The sequence below is a fragment of the Triticum urartu genome, chromosome 3A, assembly GCF_056163025.1.
Source record: "Triticum urartu cultivar PI428250 chromosome 3A, HENAU_Tu73, whole genome shotgun sequence".
In the NCBI taxonomy this organism is placed as follows: Eukaryota; Viridiplantae; Streptophyta; class Magnoliopsida; order Poales; family Poaceae; genus Triticum; species Triticum urartu.
Genome location: NC_141875.1, coordinates 451,554,162 through 451,567,003, shown reverse-complemented (window position 1 = coordinate 451,567,003; position 12,842 = coordinate 451,554,162).

The window sequence follows — 12,842 nt, the reverse complement described above, 5'->3', positions numbered from 1 at the left end:
AAGGTCCAAGGAGGCCTAAGGAGAATTGTGAAGACGGAGGCTCATGGAGGCAGGCCTGGTAACAGCCCAAGACCTGGGCCCGTGAACTGCCGTATGATAACTTTCCCTGTAAGGCATGATTAATTAGAAACCAAGCCGATCACGTTCTGTGAGCCGGCCAGGGCTCTGTGAGCCTCTGGGTCTCGACCTGTGTATATAAAGGTGAGACCCGGCGACGTGTTAACTCAAGTAACAATCAATCGAGAACTAGGTCAAGCGTATTTGCTCCCTTGTAATCGAAACCCAAACAATAAAAACTAGAAGCAGGACGTAGGCTTTTACCTCGATACGAGGGTCTGAACCTGGGTAAACTCCTTGTGGCCTTTGTCCTGTTCAACCCCTTCAAGCTAACCATGTGTGATAGCTCCACACCTAAGTCCTTTCACTAGGGCATCTGTCATGACAATTCCATGACAGTTGGCACCCACCGTGGGGCAGAGCACGGTAGTTTCGAGTTCTTGGAGGGTAGCTTCTCAGGGATCAAGGGATATGCCATGGGTCGGATGACCAAGACCAGTCGTGGAAAGATCTACATCAACGACACTGGATGGGATCCGGAGGCTGATTCAATCTAATACAGGTACTGGCCCCCCTTCGGCGGAATCCACGTCTTCATTGACAAGATTGGCGAGTTAGGGCCAGAGTTGAACGCCTGCGCCAACACCATTGAGATGGCTTGATGCGCGAGACCCACCAGGGTTCAACCTGGCCGGAAGCGAGCCTTTGTTGGCTTTGTTCATGGGAAGGATCTCGAGGAAGGTTCAATGTCAGGTGGAGAGACAGCCATCTACTCAGGTGATGAGTCTTCAGCCGGCGAAACCGAATTGATCTACCAATTGCAATACGGCAGGCTTGGGGGCTATTCCGATGGCGACAGTATTCCGGACCCCTATGAGCCGCCGAGTAGGGTTGCTATCTTCATGGACGGTACACAACAAATGCTGAATTCATCGACTACCGCGGCTATGACCTTTAATTCAACGGCTGCTGCGACGGCCGGGGCGAGCGACCCTGTGCGCCCGTCGGCTCAGGTCTTATCTGAGCTCTTGGATCGTTTGGCGACTCTGTTAGCCGCATAGGTAACCCCGGTGACTCAAGCACAACATAAAGTGGAAGTTGTGAAATTGCGGGATGAGGTAGCTCAAGCCAGAGAAGAGCTTAATGCTGAGAATGCCAGGATGGCAACGGAGCAAGCCGCGTTGGAAGAGGAGTCACAACAGATTCAAGGAGAACCTTTCCGGTTAAATTTTGATCAGAATGCGTCAAATGCTGTTTGCCCAGATACCAGAGCCGTCTAACTTCACAGTTTAAAGGGAGGAATCTTTTCAATACGCCTAGAGCAGGGCCAAGTAACCCACCCAGTGTGACCCGGGCTGCCGAGACGCCCGTGACCGAGGTGACATCTCGGCCTTGTGTGGCAGATCCGCCACGAATCGATGTAACCCCGCCCTAGCGGGTGCTGACACCCCCAGTTCGTTATTCCAACCCTCTAGATAACATGATTGCCGTGGCTTCACGGCTGGCGACTCTTCTAGTGGAAGGCGAGTCTCCCGCTGCGGTCGAGGCCCGGAAGCTTGTGGACCTTCTTCAAATAGCAGTAGCTTAGCAGGCGGCTTACTCATATAGCCGCGAGCGAATTCATTCAACTCCACGTCACAACTGAAGTTATAGCCAGCGCATTGAATTGCCGGCGGTTTCTAGCAGTGAGCGGCACCATAACCCGCCCCATGGGCATGACACGCTGCGTGATGATAACAATGTTCAGGCCCTGATGGATCAGGCTAGGGCACGTCAAGAGGCGGAGCTGGCGTCTCAGTTAGCGGCTCATCAACGGCTTCAGTTGAACCCTACGGCGTCTGTGGATGTTGGGATGACTTCTAGGATGGTTGGTGTGTCGTGTCTGGTGCCGGCTCTACGGAATGAGAGTTTTCCCAAAGACTTGAAGGGTCCTTGTAATGTGCCTAATTACAAAGCTGATCAACCTCTGGAGGCCTGGATTGAGAGTTATGAGCTGGCTATGGAGATGTTGGATGTTAATGACGTTGTGTGCGCCAAATACTTCACCATGATGCTGGATGGGCCGGCTCGAATCTGGTTGAAGGGATTACCCCCCCAAATCTATCAATTCATGGGCTTAGTTGAAGTCACGCTTTATTCAGAATTTTAAGGACACATGTAAGCAGCCCCTGTCGATCATTGATCTGGATGCTTGTGTACAGCGAGAAGATGAGTCGGCCCACCACTGGGTTTGCCGGGTTTTAGCCATTATCCACTCATTGGATAGCATCAACGTCGGCTCTGCTGTTTTAATTCTAGAGAAAAATTGTCGTTTTACCCCTCTCAAGTAGAAGTTAGGGAGGCTTAAACGTCACTGCAATGACATGGGGGTGCTTATGGTGGCTCCCATCAAATACGCTGACTCTGATAATACTAAGGCCCTGGGTCTGGTGAGGAGAAGTCCAATAAGGGGAAGAAGAACGACAATGGAAAAAGGGCAGCAACCAAATATGATAGGGCATAACCAGGGTAGTAATGGTAAGCGCAAGCAACTTGACGACAGGTCAAATTTTGTGGCCAGTACCAATACACAGAGTAACGGTTAACGTCATAAAGGAAAGCCACAACCTTGGTTTGGAGGGCCAAAGTTCAACCTTGAGGCGATGTTGAATCAGCCTTGCCCAAAGCATAGTTTTCAGGATAGACCGTCAACTCATCTGTGGAAAGACTGCTTTATCATGAAAGAATATAAGAACTCCGGCTTTCATCAGGACCACAGTAACAATAATGGCCCGCACGGCGGGTCAGGATCCGGCTCTTAGGGGCCTGGCTTCGGAGGTGGCGGTTCAAATTCTGGATATCAAGGTCAAGGTAACCACGACGGTTATAATCAGCAACCCAATCAGGGTAACCAGCAACAACAGTCAGGGTATCATAGTAATCTAAAGCTTAATAGTGTCCAATATCATGTTTTCACTACAAGCCTATGCAAGCGAGATCATAAGGTTCATAAATGAGCGGTAAGCGCAGTTGAGATGGCGGTACCTTGATACTTACGATAGTCAGAGCAGCCAATTGTATGGAGCCGTGAGGATCACCCGCCCTGGGTTGACAATCCGGGTCAGCTGGCTTTAGTGGTAGCCCCTCATATTGGAGGTTACAAGTTCACTGAGGTGCTTATGGATGGAGGCAGCAGTATCAATATCCTTTATTATGATACTTTTCGCCGTAAGAATTTGACTGACAAAGATCTTAAGCCATCCTCTACAGTATTTCATGGGGTGGTGCCTAGTAAGTCAGCATACCCAGTTGGTAAGATTGCTTTGGAAGTAGCTTTTGGCAATGAATATGATTACATGGTAGAAACATTGAGCTTTGAAGTGGTCAAAATCAAAAGCCCCTATCACGCTCTATTTGGACGGCTGGCTTACGCCAAGTTTATGGCACGGCCTTTTTATGTGCATCTGCAGCTTAAGATGCCAGGTCTAAAGGGTACCATTACAGTCCATGGGGACAGGAAAATAGCATTGTAATGTGAAGATGGTGATGCTGCCTATGCGGAGACCGCCTGTGCCACAGAAGAGTTAGAGTTTTATAAAGACTAGTATGTATGCACGTGCAATGCATGTTTTAACATTATGGGATGATTTTTGGTAGGAAAAAAACATAAATTTGCTAATAGATTCGAAGCAAAAAAATATTGATTTATAGATGCATAAATAAATTATATTTTAAGGAAAATCGGAATTAATATATGTAATCCCTTCAATTTGTTAACAAAAAATCCCGCAAAAATGTTAGTAAAGAAAATGGAATGTTTCTCCCCCGAAACCAACTTTTCTGGGCTCAGCTCGTTGCCCAACCCAAGCTGTAACATGGCTAGCCCAAGAGGAATCAGCATGGGCCATGTCTCTTGAGAAGGATCAGGGTTCATTCTAGAACATGGTGGATACAACAACCATGCACTTTTCACTGTGAATCCCACTACTTTCAGCTGTTGGATTTAGGACATGAATGATCATGATTGATCGCCAGCTCCCATTCAAAACTGGTACACTATATAGTAGTATAGATAATGTTGACCCGGCGGATATGACTCCACTGAAGAAACCAACCACAGAGCAGGACCCTTTGCTGAAGTTTAAGTCGTCAGATGACACTAAATAGGTTTTGTCCCTAGTGACTCATCCCAACAGCTCACTATCAGTGCTGATATGGATCCAAAATAGGAAAGCGTACTCATCGAGTTCATCCGTGAGAACCGGGACATCTTCGCATGGAATCCTTCAGACATGCCGGGTGTACCAAGAGAACTCGCTGAGCACATTCTCAATATTGATCCTTCGTCGTTTTAATGAAGAGAGGCGAAAGGCCATTGGAGAAGAGGTAGCCCGCCTCTTAGCGACTGGGTTCATCATCATATTTTTCACCATGAGTGGTTGGCTAACCCGGTGCTAGTACTTGAGAAAAATGGCAATTGGCGCATTTGTTTGGATTACACAGAACTCAAGAAAGCTTGTCCAACTGATCCTTTTGCTCTTCCACGTATTGATCAGATCATAGATGCCACAGCGGGTTGTGTGCGTTTAATCTTCCTGGACGCTTATTCTGGTTATCATCAGATTAAGATGGCAGTTAAAGACCAAGATAAGATGGTTTTCATCGCACCTTTTGGAGCTTTCTGCTATGTGTCCATGCCTTTTGGGCTCAAAAGTACACATGCAACTTATCAACGTTGTGTTCAAAATTGTCTTCATAACCAGATTGGACACAATGTTCACGCTTATGTGGATGATATTGTTGTGAAGTCCAGAAAGAAGGAGACTTTGTTAGATGATTTTAAAGAGAGCTTTGATAATCTCCGGGTCTACAAAATGATGCTTAACCTGGCCAAATGTGTTTTTAGTGTGCCTGCAGGTAAGTGATAACCCACAAGTATAGGGGATCGCAACAGTTTTTGAGGGTAGAGTATTCAACCCAAATTTATAGATTCGACACAAGGGGAGCCAAAGAATATTTGAAGGTATTAGCAGCTGAGTTGTCAATTCAACCACACCCGGAGACTAATTATCTGCAGCAAAGTGATCCGTAGCAAAGTAATATTATAGTTTTGATAGTAGTGACAACAACAATAGTAATGGTAACAGTGATAGTAATAGTTTTGTAACAAGTGTAACAATGATGATAGCAATAGTAACTTAGCAAGAACAATATAGGATAAATTTGCAGACATTGGATCGGTGACTTGTTGGATGATATTCATCATGAGACATTTATGACCTAGGGCGATACGGCACTAGCTCCAGTTCATCAATATAATGTAGGCATGTATTCCGTAAATAGTCATATGTGCTTATGGAAAGAACTTGCATGACATCTTTTGTCCTACCCCCCCTGTGGCAGCGGGGTCCTATTGGAAACTAAGGAATATTAAGGCCTTGTTTTAATAGAGAACTGAAACAAAGCATTAATACACGATGAATACATGAACTCGTCAAACTACGGTCATCACCAGGAGTGGTCCTGACTATTGTCACTCCGGGGTTGCCGGATCATAACACGCAGTAGGTGACTATAACTTGCAAGATTGGATCTAGAACATAGATATAATAGTGATAACATAAAAGGTTCAGATATGAAATCATGGCACCCAGGCCCAAAGTGACAAGCATTAATCATGGCAAAGTCACAGCAACATCAATCTTAGAACATAGTGGATACTAGGGATCAAGCCCTAACAAAACTAACTCAATTACAAGATGAATCTCAACCAACTCCTCACCGACCAGTGAGCCTATGAAGGAATTACTCACTCCCGGTGGGGAGCATCATGGAATTGGCGATGGAGAAGGGTTGGTGATGATGAAGAACGAAGATACCCCTCTCCGGAGCCCCAAATGGACTTTAGATCTGGCCTCCCGATGAAGAATAGGAGGTGACGGCGGCTCCATCTCGTGGATCGCATGACTCTTTCTCCCTGATTTTTTTTCTAGAAAAATAGGATTTTATAGCGTCGGTTTCAGGGTCTGCGGGGCCACCAGGTGGGGACAACCCACGTGGGCGCGGAAGGAGAGGGGGGAGCGCCCTGGTAGGTTGTGCCCACCCAGGTGCCCCTCTCCGGTAGGTCTTGGTCCAGAAATTGTTATTATTGATATAAAAAATCCTCACAAAGTTTTGTTCCATTCTGAGAACTTTTATTTCTACACAAAAACAACACCATCGTTGTTCTGCTGAAAACAACGTCAGTCCGGGGTTAGTTTCATTCAAATCATGCAAATTAGAGTCCAAAACAAGAGGAAAATCATTAGGAAAAGTAGATACGTTGGAGACGTATCAACTACCCCAAACTTAAACCTTTGCTTGTCCTCAAGAAATTCAGTTGATAAACTAAAAGTGAAAAATAAAAAAAATTACGAGCTCTTTTGCTCTTGTTTGCATAAATAAGCTTAAACAACACCCAAGTTTTCAGCCAATATTATAACTAACCATGCTGACAATAACTCTTAAAGATTATATTAATTCATATCAATGACATAATCAGCTAGCGAGCAATAGTAAGATATCTCAAACATCAACACGTTGTCAAAACAACCATGATATAATATGACAATAGTGGTATCTTGCTAGCCCTTTCTGAGACCGCAAAACATAAATGCGGAGCACCTCCAAAGTTCAAGTAGCGACTAAACATTGTAATTCATGGTAGAAAAGATCCAGTCATGATGCACCCAATATTAGCTACACACAATGCATAAGTCATGACAACTGTGTTCTCTGGTTCTGGAGCTTGTTTTAGAAGGTGATGACACAACATAAAAGTAAATAGATAGTCCCTTCGCAGAGGGCAGCAGTGCTTTGCAAAGGTGCTAGAGCTCAAGTTTTTAAAACAGAGATAAATGATATTTTGAGACATGCACTGAGGGAGTCCTGGATTAGGGGGTGTCCGGATGGCCGGACTATACCTTCAGCCGGACTCCTAGACTATGAAGATACAAGATTGAAGACTTCGTCCCGTGTCTGGAAGGGACTTTCCTTAGCGTGGAAGGGAAGCTTGGCGATACGGATATGCAGATCTCCTACCATTGTAACCGACTTTATGTAACCCTAACCCTCTCCGGTGTCTATATAAACCGGAGGGTTTTAGTCCGTAGGACAACATATAGAACAACAATCATACCATAGGCTAGCTTCTAGGGTTTAGCCTCTCCGATCTCGTGGTAGATATACTCTTGTACTACCCATATCATCAATATTAATCAAGCAGGACGTAGGGTTTTACCTCCATCGAGAGGGCCCGAACCTGGGTAAAACTTCGTGTCCCTTGTCTCCTGTTACCATCCGGCCTAGACGCACAGTTCGGGACCCCCTACCCGAGATCCGCCGGTTTTGACACCGACATTGGTGCTTTCATTGAGAGTTCCTCTGTGTCGTCGCCGTCAGGCTTGATGGCTCCTACGATCATCAATGGCGATGCAGTCCAGGGTGAGACCTTCCTCCCTGGACAGATCTTCATCTTCGGCGGCTTCGCACTGCGGGCCAATTCACTTGGCCATCTGGAGCAGATCGAAAGCTATGCCCCTGGCCGTTAGGTCAGATTTGGAAGCTTAAACTACACGGCTGACATCCGCGGGGACTTGATCTTCGACGGATTCAAGCCGCTGCCAAGCGCGCCGCACTGTCCCGACGAGCATGACCTAGCTCTGCCGCCGAACAATGCCGTGGAGGCCACACCCGCATCGGCCTCGACCCTTAATTCGGAGCCAACTGCGTCGATCGAGGATGGGTGGTTGGACGCCTCCTCAGGGGCTGTGATCCCAACGGCGATCGAGCCGAACACCAGCCCCGCACTCTGCGAGACTCGTGACTCCAAGGAGCTGGACTCCGAACCCTCCGCGCCCCGGCCGATCGAATCCTATTGGGCGCCGATCATGGAGTTTACTGCCACGGACATCTTTCAGCACTCGCCTTTCGGCGATATTCTGAAGACACTAAAGTCTCTCTCTTTATCAGGAGAGCCCTGGCCGGACTATGGTTAGCAAGGTTGGGATACGGACGATGAAGAAATTCAAAGCCCACCCACCACCCACTTTGTAGCCACTGTCGACGACCCTGTTCAAGAATTCATCCGATTAACCAGTTAACTTGCCGATTAATCCCTACTCGTAGGGTCACCGAGTAGCTGATAAACTGATAAATCGTCCGATTAATTGATTAAATGGCCGATTAACTTGCCGATTAGCCTATTAATCCCCTACTCGCCAGCCAACCGAGCAGTTACCAGTTAACGATTTCCTCAACAATGGTCGACGATTTAACCGACATGCTCGACTTCGACTCCGAAGACATCGATGGTATGGACGCCGACAAAGGAGACGATGAAGAACCAGCGCCTATTGGGCCCTGGAACGCCACCTCATCATATGACGTATACATGGTGGACGCACCAAAAGATGACGACGAGGAGCGGAAGGACGCACCGAAGGCTTGTTCCCTCGAAAAGCAGTCAAAGCGGCGACGCAAGCGCCGCCCCAAATCCCGCCTCGACAGAAATAGCGATCACACAGACCCAGCGCTGGAGCAGGGCGAACCGCTGCCGGACAACGGCAATCCGGATAATCAAACCGAACAAACAAATTCTACCAAGGACAATGGTCCGGACGACATAACGCCGGACAGGCACCCGGAGCAGCAGAATGCCCGTAAAAGGCTTGTTGCCACCACGAGGAGTCTTAAAAAGCAGAAGCAAAGGCTCAAGGCCGCGCAAGACACACTCCAAATCAGATGGAGTAAAATACTCAACACTGCAGCAAGGTACAGCGACAATCGCCCCTCCAAGAGCTACCCAAAGCGGAAGCTGCTACCCAAATTCGATGAGGAGGCCTCAGACCCCCCACAACCACATATCAAAGCAGCCACCTGGTCAGATAGACGGCCCCTCTACCAACACAGAGCGACATACAACGCCGCTCACAATACAATACACGACCCATGCGAGGGCTCGCACCCAAAGGACGGCCCAACAAGATCCATCTACGGACCACGCAAGCGCGCCCCAGCATACAATGCAACACAACAAACATCCGAACAACGCGGTACACCCAGCTACAGGGGTGCCGCACACCCCCTATGTTTCACCGATGAGGTGCTGGACCATGAATTTCCAGAGGGATTCAAGCCTGTAAACATAGAGGCATACGACGGAACAACAGACCCTGGGGTCTGGATTGAGGAGTACATCCTTCATATCCATATGGCTCGAGGAGATGATCTCCACGCCATCAAGTACTTACCCCTCAAGCTCAAAGGGCCAGCTCGTCACTGGCTCAAAGGCCTCCCCGAAAGCTCCATTGGAAGTTGGGAAGAGCTCGAAGACGCCTTTCGAGCAAATTTTCAAGGGACTTATGTCCGACCTCCAGATGCGGACGACTTGAGTCATATAACTCAACAGCCCGGAGAGTTAGCCCGAAAGCTTTGGAACAGGTTTCTTACTAAAAAGAACCAGATTGTCGATTGTCCGGACGCTGAAGCCTTGGCAGCTTTCAAGCATAGCGTCCATGATGAATGGCTCGCCAGACACCTCGGCCAAAATAAGCCGAGAACGATGGCCGCATTAACAAACCTCATGACCCGCTTTTGCGCGGGTGAGGACAGCTGGCTAGCCAGATGCAGCACCAGTGACCCAAGTACATCTGAAGTTAGAGATGGAAACGGGAAATCACGGCGCAACAACAATAACAAACGCCGGAATAAAGAAGACAGCACGAAGGTCACGGCAGTAAATGCCGGATTCAAAAGCTCTCGGCTAGGTCAAAAGCCGCCCCCCAAAGGCACCAGGGATGAACTGTCCAGCCTCAACAAAATTCTGGACCAAGTATGTCAGATCCATAGTACCCCTGGTAAACCTGCTAATCATACCCACAGAGAATGTTGGGTCTTCAAGCAGTCCGGCAAGCTCAACACCGTACACAAGGGGGAGGCTACACCAAGTGAAGACGAGGGCGAGCCCCCCAAGCAAGACACGGGGGAACAAAAGAAATTTCCACCAGAAGTCAAAACAGTAAACGTGTTACACGTGATCAAGGGAAAAAATAATGCGACACTCCCAGGAAAATATACCCAAGTGCCTGTCACCGCGAAGTCCTGCCACTGGTCGTCTCAACCGATCACTTTCGACCATCGCGATTACTCAGCAAGTATCCGACACGCAGGGTGGGCTGCCCTGGTATTAGACCCAGTAATTGGCGGATATCACTTCACACGAGTCTTGATGGACGGCGGCAGTAGCCTAAACCTAATATATCAGGATACAATCCGCGGGATGGGGTTAGACCCAACACAAATTCGCCATAGCAATACTACCTTTAAAGGAGTAACGCCAGGCCCAGGGGCTCATTGTACAGGCTCCCTCCTACTACAAGTTATATTCGGCTCCCCCGATAACTTCCGTCGCGAGCATTTAACTTTCCACATCGCTCCGTTTCAAAGTGGCTATCAAGCACTGCTCGGACGCGAAGCTTTCGCTCGCTTTAATGCAATACCACACTACGCCTCCCTCACACTCAAGATGCCTGGTCCATGTGGCATCATTACAGTGCACGGAAATATCAAGCGATCTCTGCGCGCCGAAGAGAGTGAGGCTGCCTTGGCAGCCGCACACTAAAGGCGCCCGGACCAGCGAAAGCATCCAATAGGTCGTCAAGACCTCAGACACAACTAATCGAGTCCGGCGCCGCTACTTATACCGAATAAACAGTCACACCCCTATTTGTCAATACAAGGGGCTCAACACGCGCAGACAAGTGGCAATTTCTTCTCATCTTGAATTATACATGGTTTCTTTAACAAACTATCTTTTTGCACGACAACTTTTTCACCTAAATTCCTCTCTTTTACAGACGATCATCATGCTACATCCATCCAGGATACGGCACAACGGAGACACAGGCACAGACGTGCAGCAGGGACCCGCTCCAAGGATTCTTTTTAGATTAAGACCCTGCGTAAACCTTTTTTACTGTCTCTTGTTGATACATATCCACCGTTGAGAAGGATGCTGACGTCTTGGCATGTGACCACGCCAGAACAATGCACGTACCTGGACACAAGGGGCTTCTAACAAAGGCCATTATTTAGGCCCGGTTTATACCACAAAGACCGAATACCTTAGGGAGTGTTCGGCGTCGCGAGTTTGGCCCTATATGCATCAGCTCCGAATCATTGTCTTTGGTCAAATGTTTGGTTTGCCCGGCTCCTGTGTTTTGGTGCCATACGTTCCGCTTTACCGGCTAAGGTCGCACCAGGAGAACTACTGCGATTGTGCCCTGGTCCATCCGGACGAGCACCTCAGTAGAGAAAGCCGAAAACTGACTGTCATGATATAGCGTGAGACTGGTCAACCACTCGATGACCTGTGGGAATGTTAGAATTCCTCCGCCTTAACGAAGGGTCGTTTTCCGGCCAGGCATGTACGCACCCCGAGATCGGGAGAGTGCGGAGCCACCAGGGGCTATCTAGTAGCCCCAGTGTCAAACTCCTATGGCTAAGTGAAAGTGCTAAAGCATTATAGTCTGGTTGCCTCGCTCGCTCCGCTATCACCTCCTTAATAGGACCAAGACGTTGGGTTAAGTGTGAACGCGTGTTTTTGCGAGCACCTCCGCATTATATGCGCGAGGGTTGAAGCCGACGGCTGCAATCTTTCAGGTTATACACGTGTATACATAAACGGCCGCCCAGGAGGCATCATATTACTTTCAGGCAAAAGTATAAAAATAGCCTTATAAAAATTTATAAAAGCATTTCCCTTACAATGAGATTACATATCACTCAAACATAATATTTTTTGAGCACTGGGTCTCTATCAAACGAGCACCCTCAAGAACTTCTTCAAAGTAGTGCTCAGTAGCCCTTCGAACTATGGCCAAATCCCGCGCTGCAACAGTGGTAGCATCCATCTCTGCCCAGTATGCTTTAACACGGGCAAAGGCCATCCGTGCGCCCTCTATGCACGCCGACCTCTTCATCGCATTAATGCGCGGCACCACGTCAAGGAACTGCTACACCAAGCTGAAATAGCTGTTCGTTTTTGACCTTTTCGGCCATAGCTGATCCACAACAGACCTCATGGAGAGTCCAGACAACCTATTTAGTTCAGCCCATTCGGCTAATTGGTCAGTCAATGAAAGCGGACGCTCAGGAGAATGGAATTGTCTCCAAAACAGCTGGTCTACTTCACGGTCCGTCTGACCCTGGAAATACTTGGCCGCATCGGCAGCGCTCGCCGCCAAATCCATATATACATCCTCCGAACTCCACAGCCGATCCAGAGGGGCATACCGTGGATCTCCGAACTTCCTCCGCAACATAAAGGATTTCCCAGCTACAATATCCCCGGCTTCCCGCAGCTCCTCCTTCTTTGCCCTCATAGCAGAGCGGAGGTCCTTTCTCGTCGCAGCAGCCTTCTCAAGGTCCGATGCCTTCGCTTGGTTTTCCTTTTCAAGAACCCAACAACGGTCGGCGGCGCCTTTTAATTCTATGGCCATCTTGGCCATCTTGTCTCAGCTCTCGCCATGCGCGGCCTTCTCGGCTTGCAACTCTTCGGTCGCCTTCAAAGCAGCCGCATTACCCAACCTCGCTTGTTCCTTGGCTCGGCCAAGTTCTGCCCGCAAGGCTTCAACAGTGACAGCTCCATCTGCAGTCACAACATATTAAAGATACTGGAATCATGCTGCTCTTCCTATGTGGCATTTACCAGATAATGGCACTTACCCTGTGCCTCGTCAAGCCTTTTGTTAACAAGCTCGATATCG